A 13,516-nucleotide genomic window follows, 5' to 3' on the forward strand; every position below is an offset into this window, starting at 1 on the left:
ACTTTTAACCAGTTCCATTGGGCAAAAGTATTTTTAACTCTTATTTTAGTGAAAAGTGTTATTGACGTTTTGAGTACTTTTGACTGACTTTGCTAGTCACTAGTACTTTTGACTGGTTAAGTGTTTTGACTGCTACATATATACTGACAGATACATTATGCCTCTCCACGGAGCTCGGAGACCTTTAGTTATCTACACGATAAACTGTTTTAGTTTTTTTATGACATCCACGTAACATGTCCTTTCTGAACAAGTTTTCTTTTATAATTTTTTTTACATTATAAGTCTATAATATTCTCAATCGTATAACATCATCATTTCAGCCATTATCTGTCCACTGCTGGACACAGGCCTCCCCCATAGACTGCCATAAGGAACGGTCCCGAGCCACCTGCATCCACTGACTCCCTGCAATGCATTTGAAGTTATCACTCCATCTAGTGGGGAGTGGTCCTGTTTCATGATTATTCTTTATTTTTCTTTTTTACTACTATTGATTATTTGCGGCTTTACTTGCGTTAATTTAACTTACAATTAGTGTATCATCATGAAGTCATGTAAACTAAAAATTTGAAATATATATATAATATTATATTATTACATTGCTACAAAAATTAAACAGTATAATTCATAAACATCTTTTTATATATTTATATATTTGAAACATCATTAATTTATATATTTGGATATTTTTACGGATACAAGAGAAATGAAGTTTACATGAGTTACGCCGCGCCAGTTTTTTTTTTTTTTTTTTTTATACAACTTAGAATGGCAAACAAGCTGACGGCCCACCTGATGGAAAGTGGTAACCGTCGCCTATAGACATGAGCAGTACCATGGACATAACAGAGTATACTGTTTCGCCCATGATACCCCCGTGCGTTGCCATTCCTGAGGACTCAGATGTTATTCCTCTGTACCCTGTAAATTCACGCCATATCCCACCCTTCATTTAATGAAATACCAAAAATGTCAACATTTGTACAAACACTCTCTTGATAAAGGTTTTTCCATAGTTGTTTGCAATTTCCATGCTTATTCTAAAGACAATGCATATAATAAGACATTTTTAGAAATAAAGTTTCTTGACTTTGAACTGTTGTGACTGGGGAGGTCGCTTTTTGCTTGTATTTAACCTCAATATTCCACGCCAATTTGACTGTTGTAATTTACTGGAATCGGGAGCAGATGCTTTGATAAACTTGTCCAAAGAACCAACTCCATCGGAAAGTTCAGTTTAAGTCAATATTTCAAATTGCCAAAGCGGGGTGTCTTTGTAGTTTTAATAAGCGAACATTTTGTTGTGAACCCCTTTTTGTGTTCCATAGAATCGGTAATGTTTTTGTACAAGTACTTATCAGAACTTGGAAATGGTCATTATTATTATGGATATCTTCGAATTACTGTTGTACTCTTTGGTGTAATTAATTTTAGGTGTCGAGTTGCGCGAATATCGATTACTCGATAAGACTTTCGTTGGTCTTTTTATAGCCGTTTCATTAAGGTTGATTGAATGAAAATTAATTTGAACATGGAAATGTGACGTCACGAAATTACCGCTTTTATTTCATACTAGCGATCCGGTCCAACTTTACACAGGTAAATATAATTTTAAAAAAGAATATACAGCTTATGTTATTCGCTGATAATATAGCTTTCGATAGATGAAATAATTTTTAAAATTGCTTAAGTAGTTTTTGAGTATATTCATTACAAACAAATAATTAAACCTTTTCTCTTTTACCCGCGACTTTGTCTGAGTAACTCAGAGTAAAAATATATTTTCGCTTTCATATAGTAAATACATGTATACGAAATTTCATAATAATTTGTTAAGCCATTAAAACACTATTAGGTAGAAAAGAAACATACAAAAGGATTACATTTTATATAAAATTATTTATATAGGTAACAATTTTCCAAAGGACTTATTTAATCAAGTTGTAGTCTCAGTCAAGGTCAGCTAGAAGTTGCTTAGTGAGTGCAGAGAGGCTCACAGGTATATGGGAACATTGATTCCAGGGAGTAAAGGCAACAAGCATTATAATCAATCTATAGAGATATTGATTCCATAATCATTTCTCTATCTATCCTATTTAAGAGCTGCGCTCTTGTCGGCGAAGCTCTTGCCACTCACTACGATTTTCAGCAAGTCTCTTCACCTCTTGATACGACACGACACCAACTCCTTCCTTGATCTGCCTGATGTAACTACGTCTCGGTCTCCCTCTTCCTCTCCTTCCTTCTATCTTACCTTCTATTATAAAGTTCATAAGTTCGTCGTGTCGTATCAAGTGTCCTCCCCTTCTGTCCTCAATAGTTCTAATAATTTGTCTTTTTTCCTTAACCCTAAGCAGGACCACATTTCAAAAGCTCTAAGTTTATCCATTTCCTTCCGAGTTAACGTCCACGTCTCACATCCATACATAACTATACTCCAGATATAGGTTTAGTCATTTAGTCAAGAACAATTCATTCCCTGTAACTATAAATATATACCTTTAAAATTAATGTGCATTAATATTGTATTGTATTTCATGTTTGTTATATGTATTATAATGCAATATGCTGTTGGTGTTCCTTTTAATAAATAAATATATAAGGAGATAATATAGTACTACACTAGAAATTAGAGAACGCAGAGACATATGTAATGTCAGAGTCCTCAGAAATAACAATATATAAGCAGTAACGTGGGCATCTCAGTATATTCTAGGATACTGATCATGTTTATAAGCGATAGTTACCATATTCCATCAGATCTTTAATTCAAATTCAAAATGTCTGTATACAAATAAACTTTTTTACAAGCACTTTTAAGTCATTCTTTTTTAAACTACTACAGGATTCGGAAAGTTGTTATCTGTTGAGAACAGCGCGCAAGAAACTCAACAGTTACTCTTTTAAATCTCTGTTAACATTATATGTAATTATTTAAATGTACTATGTCTAAAATGAAAGCCCGTGCATGATCGACTAACACCATGCACATTTGTTATTCAAGTATTCGTTTAGTGTGTTCAATAAGTGTTTTTAAAAACAGTGTTTTAAACTAATTAAAAGGTAGATCCAAAATATCCTTTGGTATCTTATATTATTTAATGCCTATTCCCATAAAATATCTATTCAAATTTTTCTAAACGATCCTCCGGAATAACAAGTTTGTACTTGAATCTAGTGTTAAGATTATTCAGACCGCTGTTTTTAAAAAAAACAGCTAAAGATTCATGCGTATATACAAAATTTTACTTTCTATGTACAATGAGAAAAGAGCAAAGTATTACAATATGTTAAAAATGAGTCAAAGGATGCTTATTAACTTTAATATTTCCCTTTCGAACGTGTTTATACACAGTTTTTAATACGTGTACGTCTTTACTTTTATGTAACAGCGTTATAGCTACATTGTTCTATTAACCACTGGCCAACGCCGCACATCCGACCATTTAATTAATTTTCCTTTTCTTAGCAGCAACATTTTAAAATTTCTGAACGTATATCTCTGTATTGATAATATTTACGATGCTATTGTTCACGAAATTTATTAGAATTTCACAAATAATTTGGTAATAAATTCATGCAATTATTGTATGTAGCTTTAAATGGCTAACAAGATCCATTTGATGGAAAGTGGTAACCGTCACCTATAGATATGAGCAGTACTATGGACATAATAGAGTATACTACGTAGTTCGCCCATGATACTTTCCATGTGTTGCCATTCCTGAGGACTAAGGTGTTATTCCTCTGTACCCTGTAAATTCGCTGCCATATCCCACCCTTAAAACTGAAACACAGCCATGCAAACACAACTGCTTCACGTTAGAAACACGAATAGGACAGAGGTATCCAAGCAAACGACTCATGTACAAAGTCTCCCTCTGGTAAAATGGTAATGGGTACGAATATTAATTAAAAAGGCAAACTTTAATTTACTAATACATAGTTTATTTTTAATATTAATACCTGTTTTGTTGGACAACTATTTAATTACAACTTTGCTCTCGTAACAGGCGTAAACAGTGGTCCTTCTCTATTCCAAATACTAGTGCGTTGAGCTTGTGATAAACACGGATTCACATTACTTGGTGTTAGTAACTAATATGTCCTGTGAATAACATGATTGATTCGGTACCATTACTTATCATCCAACCAACCAATCATTTATTAAATCTAAAAAAACTATACCAATGTCAAATACCTCAAGAGATTGTTATACCATATTATTGTTTATTTGTTAATTAGCATGCTGTGTTTCCTTTAAAATGATTGTACACTAAGTATAAATAGACAGTAATTTTAATATTAAATCTTATCAGTGTAACAATTGTTGGGAGACCAAATAGAGATTAAATATAATTACTGAATTAGTAATTATTGATCAGAACATGTTTGTTGCGAATTCGGGTCACACTTATTCGCCAGTTAATCATTTTCAACGACCTGTAATTGTAACTATCTAAAACTTCTAGTTAATTTCACAAAGGAGTCGAACAAGTTTCGAGCGTATCTTTGAATTCTCAGAAGATAGCCAATCCACAAAGGGTACAAATCCGTACCTCCATATTATCTGAACAACTCTTCAGTGTACTACAAACAATCATAGCAAGGTAGCCGTCAGGGACCGTACTTGACTTGGACAGTTCGATCCTTTACTGTACTATAACTAACGATAACCAAGTAAGCTGACCTCTCGCCACGTATTGCAGTGCCCCGCCGTGTGTGTGTTTTGTTGTGGGTGCGCGCGACGGGGTAGATCAAGTTGGTCCGGTTCAAATTTATATAACGCCGCCGTATGTAAGGATCCACTGGATTTTCCCTTTTCGCTTTTCACTCAATAATTCCAACAAAAGATATCCTCAAACGGACGCGGCTGCCTCACAGCTGAGTGCGGTTGTTAAAATTTTCTATGTAATTTGTATACGTCTCGTGACATAACACAAAATGTGTCCTCGTGGGGCCCGATTGAATCACAATTGTTTCAGTGTAATTTACTAAACGTACGACGGTGGCGTTAGTTGGAAATGAAACCTTATTATGTGGCACACTGGGATTGATGATGTAAACTCGCTAAATAACTGTATGAACCTTTCGAATTACGAATAAAGACACTTCTTCTTATATTTAATGAACATTGAACGTCGACGCGTTTGACCCTTTTGTTGTTGTTTTTTTTTTTACTTTTGTAATCCACGCGTACGAAATAATGGGTAAAAAAATATTTTATGAATTGTACGAAAATCGAACTTGCGACTATTGGAAAGTAAGGCTGCGTCAAACATCTAAACCACTAACATTTTTAAAAATAAAACTAACATATTTAGCTATTGATTCATAACAGTATATACAGGGTGGAAAGAATAGGTTGGCCAAAACAAAAACAGTTGATTCAGATGAATGGCTTGAAGCAGATGGCAGAATATTTGCCCATCGGAAATGCACCAAAGCCACATAATTAACGATATTAGTTTTGTCGCCGCGCAATGTATTTGAAATTTTACGTTCACACGATGCGTGATATCTATAAGGCGCGCTGAATAGTGCGTCTTCGTAGGTAGTTTTCGTACGCTTGTGACGTTGACCTTACACAGCTGATTCCGCGTGTCGCAGTAAGATTTTAATACGTGTATGACACTGCTGTTTTTTAGGTGTTTCATAGTATTTAACTGTAAATTATTACTATTTTTTTATACATGATTTTTATAAAAAAAAAGGAAAGATTTTTTAAATTTTCCAGAAAGAATTTCCACTGGTTTTAGTTCACAATAATGGTCTGAATTCACTGTTACAGTTCTCGCCAACGTGTCCCTTACACTCTATATAAGTACTCCGGCACTAGGTTTATATAAATCCCAGCTTCCTCTCGGTAGTCGCATGTTCTAGTCACTAATTAGTGAGGGATACTTTGTACAAAAGCCCTTTGCTTAGGCACCTTTATCACATTGTGTTTCTACTGCCAATCAGCTGTAATTACATGTCTGTGTTTTAGTTTGAAGGATGGATGGGACATAACAATGAATTACTAGTTGAAGTGGTTTAGGTTTCTTAATTAGGGTGAAATCCGACAGATATTATACGTCATAGAGTATTATATGATTTACATTTATTTAGGCCCGGTTATCTCTTTTTATTAACCGATTTGAAAAAAATTTGGTTCTGAATTTGATTGAATTATTTATGTTTGTTACCTCATAACACAGTCAGTTAGGGGGGAAAGGGATTGTTAGTAATAGAGACTGAGAATCCTATTGCTAACAATATACCCAACCAGGTCGACCTCCTCGCGGTTCTCCCTGGAAACTATCATGGTTAATTCCTGATGAATTCATCAGGATGGGCTAATTGGCCTGTTTTCATTCTCAACTATCACCCTTCACTGGTGCTCCGCCAGTGTATTCCGTTAGCGCAAGAGGGGTTACCATGCCATTTCCACCCATCAAAAAAAACACCGTCAGTTACAAATCGATTTGGAATGTTCTTTTTTCATCTAAATGAATATATTACAGATTAGTTTTAGATAAATTTATCAAAATTTCTTTATTAGTTCTATTTTTAAGTTAAAATAACTGGATTTGCCATAATTGAAGTTGGTCTCTTTTGTGGCACACTGTTTTAAATTATCATATGGACGACAATTGTTTATTTACCATTTTATGTCGTATAAAAAAAAAGTTGAATAATTATTCATACTGCCCGCCTTCGAAAGGGAGTTTACACCCATCATGGATGGTCGCATACAAAGCGATTTCACAGATGCGTCCTTCCACGAACGTTCAGGTTATGTAATGAGTTCCCTGTCAAGATTTCCCCAAGAGGCTACAACATGGGGCTACTCGAAAAAGGAATAGAGGTTTTTACAGGTCGACAACACGCGCGTAATGTGTGCGCTCTGGTATTGCAGGCGTTCATAGTATTTTTTTTTAACGAGGGGAAAATCTTCAGAAAGAGACCCACCGCCAGCGGGATGGCGATGGGTAAAGACGTTCATAGTCTATGACAACCGCATAGCGGTGGGCTATTTGTTTGCCTTAGTGGTTTAAAAAAGTCATAAATGTATTTTTTTTTTACAGTAAACTATATTTAATTCGTATGTTTTCATTGTTCACAGATAAGGAATTTCCCGTACTCACTCAGTCATCTTCATTTAGGTAAGTACTAGTATTAATAAAAAATAGATTTTTTTTTATACCACTGAGGTGGCAAACAAGCATACGGCCCACCTGATGGTAAGCGGTTACCGTAGCCTATGAACGCTTGCAATACCAGAGGTATTACGCGTTGCCGACCCTGAAGAAACCTCTTTACCCCCCTTTTGAAGAACCCCATGCTGTAGTCTCTTGGGAAAACCTCGGCAGGGAGCTCATTCCATAAGCTGAGTGTTCGTGGGATCTGTACAATATTTTAATTTTTTATACTATAATGCTTATGAACAAGCATATCTTGTATTCATGTTTGGCTATATTATGCTATTAAAACATCTCATAATAAATGCTTATCATATTTGAGAGAGAATTTAAGGGGTTCCGCAATTTCCGTGCGGATAATACGAAATGAAAATGGCCGATGCAAGAATTTATGTATACAAAGGGCGTAGATATTCGTCCTATTTACTTATACATAATTAATCAGAGATGCCATGAAAATTTTAATATATATATATATATATATATATATATATATATATATATATATATATATAATACGTTTATATATATAATTATTTATTAAATCAACTTCAACCGTAAAAAAATATAATAAACATAAAAAGTCCAACCGAATTGAGAACCTCCATATTTTTGAAGTCGGCAAAAAAAGTAAATTATTTATTTTTAGAAATCGCTTACATGAAAACGTCATAAATATATAAAATTAACGTATATTGAAGTGTTGAAGTATGTGAACAGGATATAGTAGTTAAAATAGATAAGTCTTACTAAAAAAATATATGTACCATAGATATAGATTAAGAAAAAGTCTGCTGCTGATTTTCACCACCGTACAACCCGCCACAAACTAAAGTTTCATCCCAATCATCTGGACGAGTGGCGTGACTTCCACCGTGCGTTTTTCAAGGCACTATCTTCCACGCACAACCATTCTTTGGAATCAACTTCCAGCAGCAGTATTTCCGAACCGATACGACAGCATAACCTTCAAGAAAAGAGTATATTCCTTTTTAAAAGGCCGGCAGCACACCTGCAATGCCGCTGGTGTTGTGGGTGATCATGGGCGGCGGTAGTCACTTACCATCAGGTGAGCCGCATGCTCGTTTGCCCCCTGTGTTGTAAAAAAAAAAAAAAAAAGCGTATATTTTTTTTGTAAATGCAATACCGCCAAAAAAACAAGGGTACACCTTGTTCTCTTCAAATCGCAAATAGTCAGGAACCGTTATCGCAAAATTTAATATTTAACAACTAATTAACGCATTGACGTGTGAGTGTACCAAGGGGGGGGGGAGGGATAGTTGGCAATGGAGTTTGACAGCCCTATTGCTAGTAATATGCCCTATTAGATCGACCTTCACACTGTTTCCCTTGGAAACCATCTTAAACAATCTTCTTGAATTTATCACGATGGGCTAACTGACCGGCTTCGTCTTCACCTATCATCCTTCACTGGTGCCCCGCCGGTGTATACCGATAGCGGTGGGGTTACCATTACATTATCACTAATTAAAAAAAAGAGTGTATAAACTCACACGTGTGTCTCACTGACGCTTGTTACTTGCAAGCCCTGACCAAATAGGACGCGAATTGGACGCGAACCGTCAGCGCACTAAAGTTGCTTTTATTATCGAATTCAATTCTACCTGGACATTTTTTCTTATCGTCTTACCTTATGAATAACATGGGGAGTACACAACAAGGAAAGTGGTGAGCCAAGGAGTTGCGCAGTAAACCGATATACGTGCCCGAGCTCGCAATCATCCGGATCGCCATAAATCCGAATGGCTTTGTTTGCTCTTACCCAGCTGCAGCAATTTGTTTTAAACAAGTTTATTTAGCTAAAAAAGTGACTTCAATCTACTCTATTATAATATAGCAGGGTGGTTTGTTTGTTTGTTTGTTTGCTTGAATGTGTTAATTTTGAATTCGTGTCTACACCAAAGAAATAAGCCTCAAGAAAAGTGCTATTAAATTCTTTCTGCATTTGAGGTTTGTTTGATTAATTGAAGATTGAACTATCACGACTTGAGTACGAGCGAGGAGAAGCGAGAAGTCACAGGATACAGCTTGTAGTGAATCGATAAATGACGAAATATTTTGTAGTCAATTTATATCTTAGTTTTTTTTTTCAGTTTGTTAACTCTTCGCGGCTTTACAGCTCAATAGATTTTTCTGAAATATGGTGTTACATGTATATTATATATTTAAAACTAGTCGTATATCTAAGCTTTTTTTATACAACTTAGAATGGCAAACAAGCTGACGGCCCACCTGATGGAAAGTGGTAACCGTCGCCTATAGACATGAGCAGTACCATGGACATAACATAGTATACTGTTTCGCCCATGATATCCCCCCATGCGTTGCCATTCCTGAGGACTCAGGTGTTATTCTTCTGTACCCAGTTTTACGCCATATCCCACCCTACACACCGAAACACAGCCATACAAACACAACTGCTTCACGGTTGAAACACGAATGGTGTGCTGTGGTTAGCACATTTCAATCAGTACATAAATTAAATCGATTTACTTGTTTTTGAGTTTATATTACAATCCATTCAATTGTGTGTAATGAACAAATTCAAAAACGATGACATAGTTACTAATTCTCTTTTAATTTAATCAAAATCAATGATACGAAGAAGAAACATTAAAAGTATACTATTAAAAGTTACACTATATAAATATAAAAATGTCTTAACAACTGATATATTTTGTTGAAAGCTAACAAACTTACGAAGACTCTTCTTAACTTTATGAATATACAAAAAGTGAAACATAAACATGAAAGAAATATAAATAAGTGCGGGCAAATCCCTTACGCACGGAGACTTATTAAAAAGGGATCTCTCCCACTCGATCCTTGTGAAACCGCGTTTACGGGGTATAGCTGTATCTGTTCAAAACAAGCAATATAATTCTATTAAAAAGTCGATTTATTAAGGATCTAAATTGATAATTTCTGCTAGATGAAAGGTTTATATTGTTTTTATCTTTGTGAACGTTTCACTTTCCTTGTTCCCACTGGCATGTCCAGTAGGTCGAGTAAGTCCCTTATTCTTAAAATCCCTCCTTATGCCTTCTCATGATATAGTGGATCATTTACGGTTCATGCGGCTAGACTATGGAACTCTCTTCCACTGCATATTCGCGCAAAGAGCATATTCTGTCCTCATAAACTTATTACGTCTATTGTATGTATATGCACATATTGTATATATGTAGATATTTCATATGTATGTATTATTATAAAAAGTAATCGTTAGACTTCTAGAATTATACATGAAAATGTATCGTACTACAATTATTATATTCGATTGTTATCTTGCAACCCTATTGCGACATATAAAATTGCGATCAAATAACAGGGGTTGATCGTAAAAGCGTGAAAATTTGAATCTGTATGTATTTTTCAATGCTAAATCATAATAAAATAAAAATTGTTAACAAAATAAAAAAAAATTAGGGGTGGATCACCCCTATAATTGAGGGGTATGAAAAATAGATGTAGGCCAATTCTCAGACCTACCCAATATGCACACAAAATTTCATAAAAATCGGTAAAGCATAAGCTGCTTTGTATTTAGATAAACGTATTTATTATTTCTTAATAGAAAATACACTGTTTCCTCTTCTAATTGTACGCACACTGTCCGCTGATAATTAATGCTCCTTTCTACTTAACGTTTGCTCGAAGAGCACTCTTACAGAGTTAAGCTCGACTGTTGTACAATTTTATTTAAAATAAATTATATGAATGTAATTTATTTGTGTACAATAAAGTATAAATAAATAAATAAATGTTTCTTTTTTGTTTATCAATCAGCGACTTTTTAGTCGATTGTATAGGTATTTGTCACTTTATCCAATCAGCTACACATGCATTAATGTACTCTAAAAATAAAATTGTTAGGCATTGTAAATTAACCTTGTATGAATCTTGTCATACAAAGATCGGCAACTTATGTTTTTCTTTTTTTTGTCTTACAGCCTTGGTCAAGTTCTTTTGAACTCATTTTTTATAATTCGAAATTTAATTTCTATTGCCAGTGTTATCAAGCTTTGTGGCCAGCCCATTGCCACTTCAGCTTGCTTATTCTTCGAGTTATGTCGGTCGTTTTAGTTCTTTGGCGGATCTCCTCATTTCGAAGTTCGAAGAAGAAGAAGTAACACATAGAATACTTAATATACGTATTCAAAGCCGTGAAAAACGGCCAGTATTAAACAAATAAAACAAGGAATAATGGAAAATAATGAGAATAGTACAAAGCCTCGACTGTAAAAATCCAATCGTACACATTCCGTCTCCGTGTAACAATAAATTTATTGTGCGCTATATGGAACTCGACCCATGCAACATGCTTGCTACATGTTTTATTACTCAATTTTGTACTTTATTACCTGACACAATCGTTCGAGTTTTGATTGCAAATAACATAATTTGATGTAGTGTAAACGCAATATCGAATTTCCGTTCCTCGAAACCTTGTTGTATCGAGCTGTGAAATTTTATGTCATAATAATAAAAAGTTTTCCTGTTGGAAAACAAAGAATACGTGTCATGTATTGTATTTGTTTCCTTGAATATGTTTACAATTGTGTAATATGGGCTTTGAAATGTTTTATCAAATAAGTACTTTAATAATATATAAGCTATTATAAAAAAGAATTTGAGGGAAAATCAATTTCAAATTTTTTACTAATAGGTAAGAAGGTTGGCCATGTGATACTGCCTTGGAATAGGCCACCCCTACCTTTACAGTGGATGTTGTAAGAGACGAATAAGGGAGCTTAATGGTGGAGGGATGGACAGCAGCATCCCTCTTAACATATCACCAAAGTCTAATGGCGGTTGTCAACCCGAGCAGTAAATTCTTTATATTATTCTCAATTTCGTATATAATATAGTATATATCATATATGTGTAAGTTTATTTGTTATTCATATATATATTTATTCGTTTATATATGTAATTTTAGTATGTATGTATATCAATAATTAGTAGTACCGCATTCGAGTATTCTGACACTTCCCTATGGTTGACTGGGAGAGAATGCTTTTAGCATTAAGTCCGCCATGTACACATATTTGTACTAATGAATAAATAAATAAATAAATCCGCCCTCCAAGGATAGTAATTACTGACCAAACTCCCCAAGGAGAGGCCTATGTACAGTAGTGGACAGTAAGGCTGATAACATCACACAAAAAAGACATCTATGCATATCGTATGCTTCGTTCACCACATTGGTAAGAGTCGACAAATGCTTCTGACTACAGTAAAAGAGATTATAGTCATGAGCATATTTTTTTATACCACTGAGGTGGCAAACAAGCATACGGCCCACCTGATGGTAAGTGGTTACCGTAACCTATGAACATCTGCAATATCAGAGGTATTACGCGCGCGTTGCCGACCCTGAAGAAACCTCTTTACCCCCCTTTTGAGGAAGTTTTGTTTTATATTTGTGTCACTACTTTAATATATATAAAATTAATTTTCAAAATAAGTTCCTTTAAGTATATATATAGTAGTAATAATAATTAAAATTGGTTCAGAATTAATTTTGATATTGCGTAATATTTTCACGCGTAAAAATACAGTCTTTAAAAATTTCCACGTTTATTAGAAAGTGGTTTAGAATTAAATTAATTATTTATCTACTAACTAAATTATAAATCGCTTCTATTACGGGTAGATATACCTTTTTAATTTAAAATTAAATACGATATAAAACGATTAAAAAATAAATAAATTAGAAATTATCTCTAAACTACATTAAAGTTTACTTAATTAGTTCGTGCCCAGCGCCATCTACATTTCTATCGGTATTAAGAAAAACCGTGAAGTAATCAAGTATAAAATCCGTTGATACCCGCCAATATTGGTGCAAATAGTCGAACCCTTCCTTGATCAAAGGGCCTTAATTAGAAGCCATACGAAGCACTCTAATGGAGTCTTTCGATTCTAAATCAAAGGGTCACGAATAGGCGTCGACTGTACCTGAAAAGGAATCGGTTTCTACACAATATTAAACCGTAGGATTACGCTGCGGTAGGGATATACAATCCGCTCCCACTACAATATTATATTGTCAGCGTATCTCTCTTTGATCTTCATATATATGGCAAAAACATATTTCCTTCACAAGCGCCTGAAGTAAAGATTTTTTTTTGGGTTACGTTAATTTGCCTTTATGTTTACATTACCCCGAATTATATATGTGGGGGCATATTTATTGTTATATATTATGTTTCTTTTAATGAAATATATTTATTTATTAATTTTTATACTTAATTATATACATTGATAGTACATAAAAAATATGACATAGGTAATTAAAT

At 34.3% G+C, this 13,516-nt stretch overlaps 1 protein-coding gene across 3 annotated transcripts in view; it reads left to right on the forward strand.

Annotated features, from left to right (window-relative positions):
* Positions 1-13,516, forward strand: part of LOC113517858 (protein sidekick-1-like) — a 331,792-nt gene that overhangs the window by 91,524 nt on the left and 226,752 nt on the right. For 2 of the 3 annotated variants that reach the window (XM_052899423.1, XM_052899426.1), the window contains exon 2: positions 7,112-7,151. The exons of the other annotated variant lie outside the window; for it this stretch is intronic. The gene's annotated coding sequence lies outside the window, so the exon portion shown is untranslated. The remainder of the gene's footprint in view (positions 1-7,111; positions 7,152-13,516) is intronic. 3 annotated transcript variants of the gene reach the window in all.

Source organism: Galleria mellonella, unplaced genomic scaffold, assembly GCF_026898425.1.
Source record: "Galleria mellonella isolate WM207_F2 unplaced genomic scaffold, CSIRO_AGI_GalMel_v1 utg570, whole genome shotgun sequence".
In the NCBI taxonomy this organism is placed as follows: domain Eukaryota; kingdom Metazoa; phylum Arthropoda; class Insecta; order Lepidoptera; family Pyralidae; genus Galleria; species Galleria mellonella.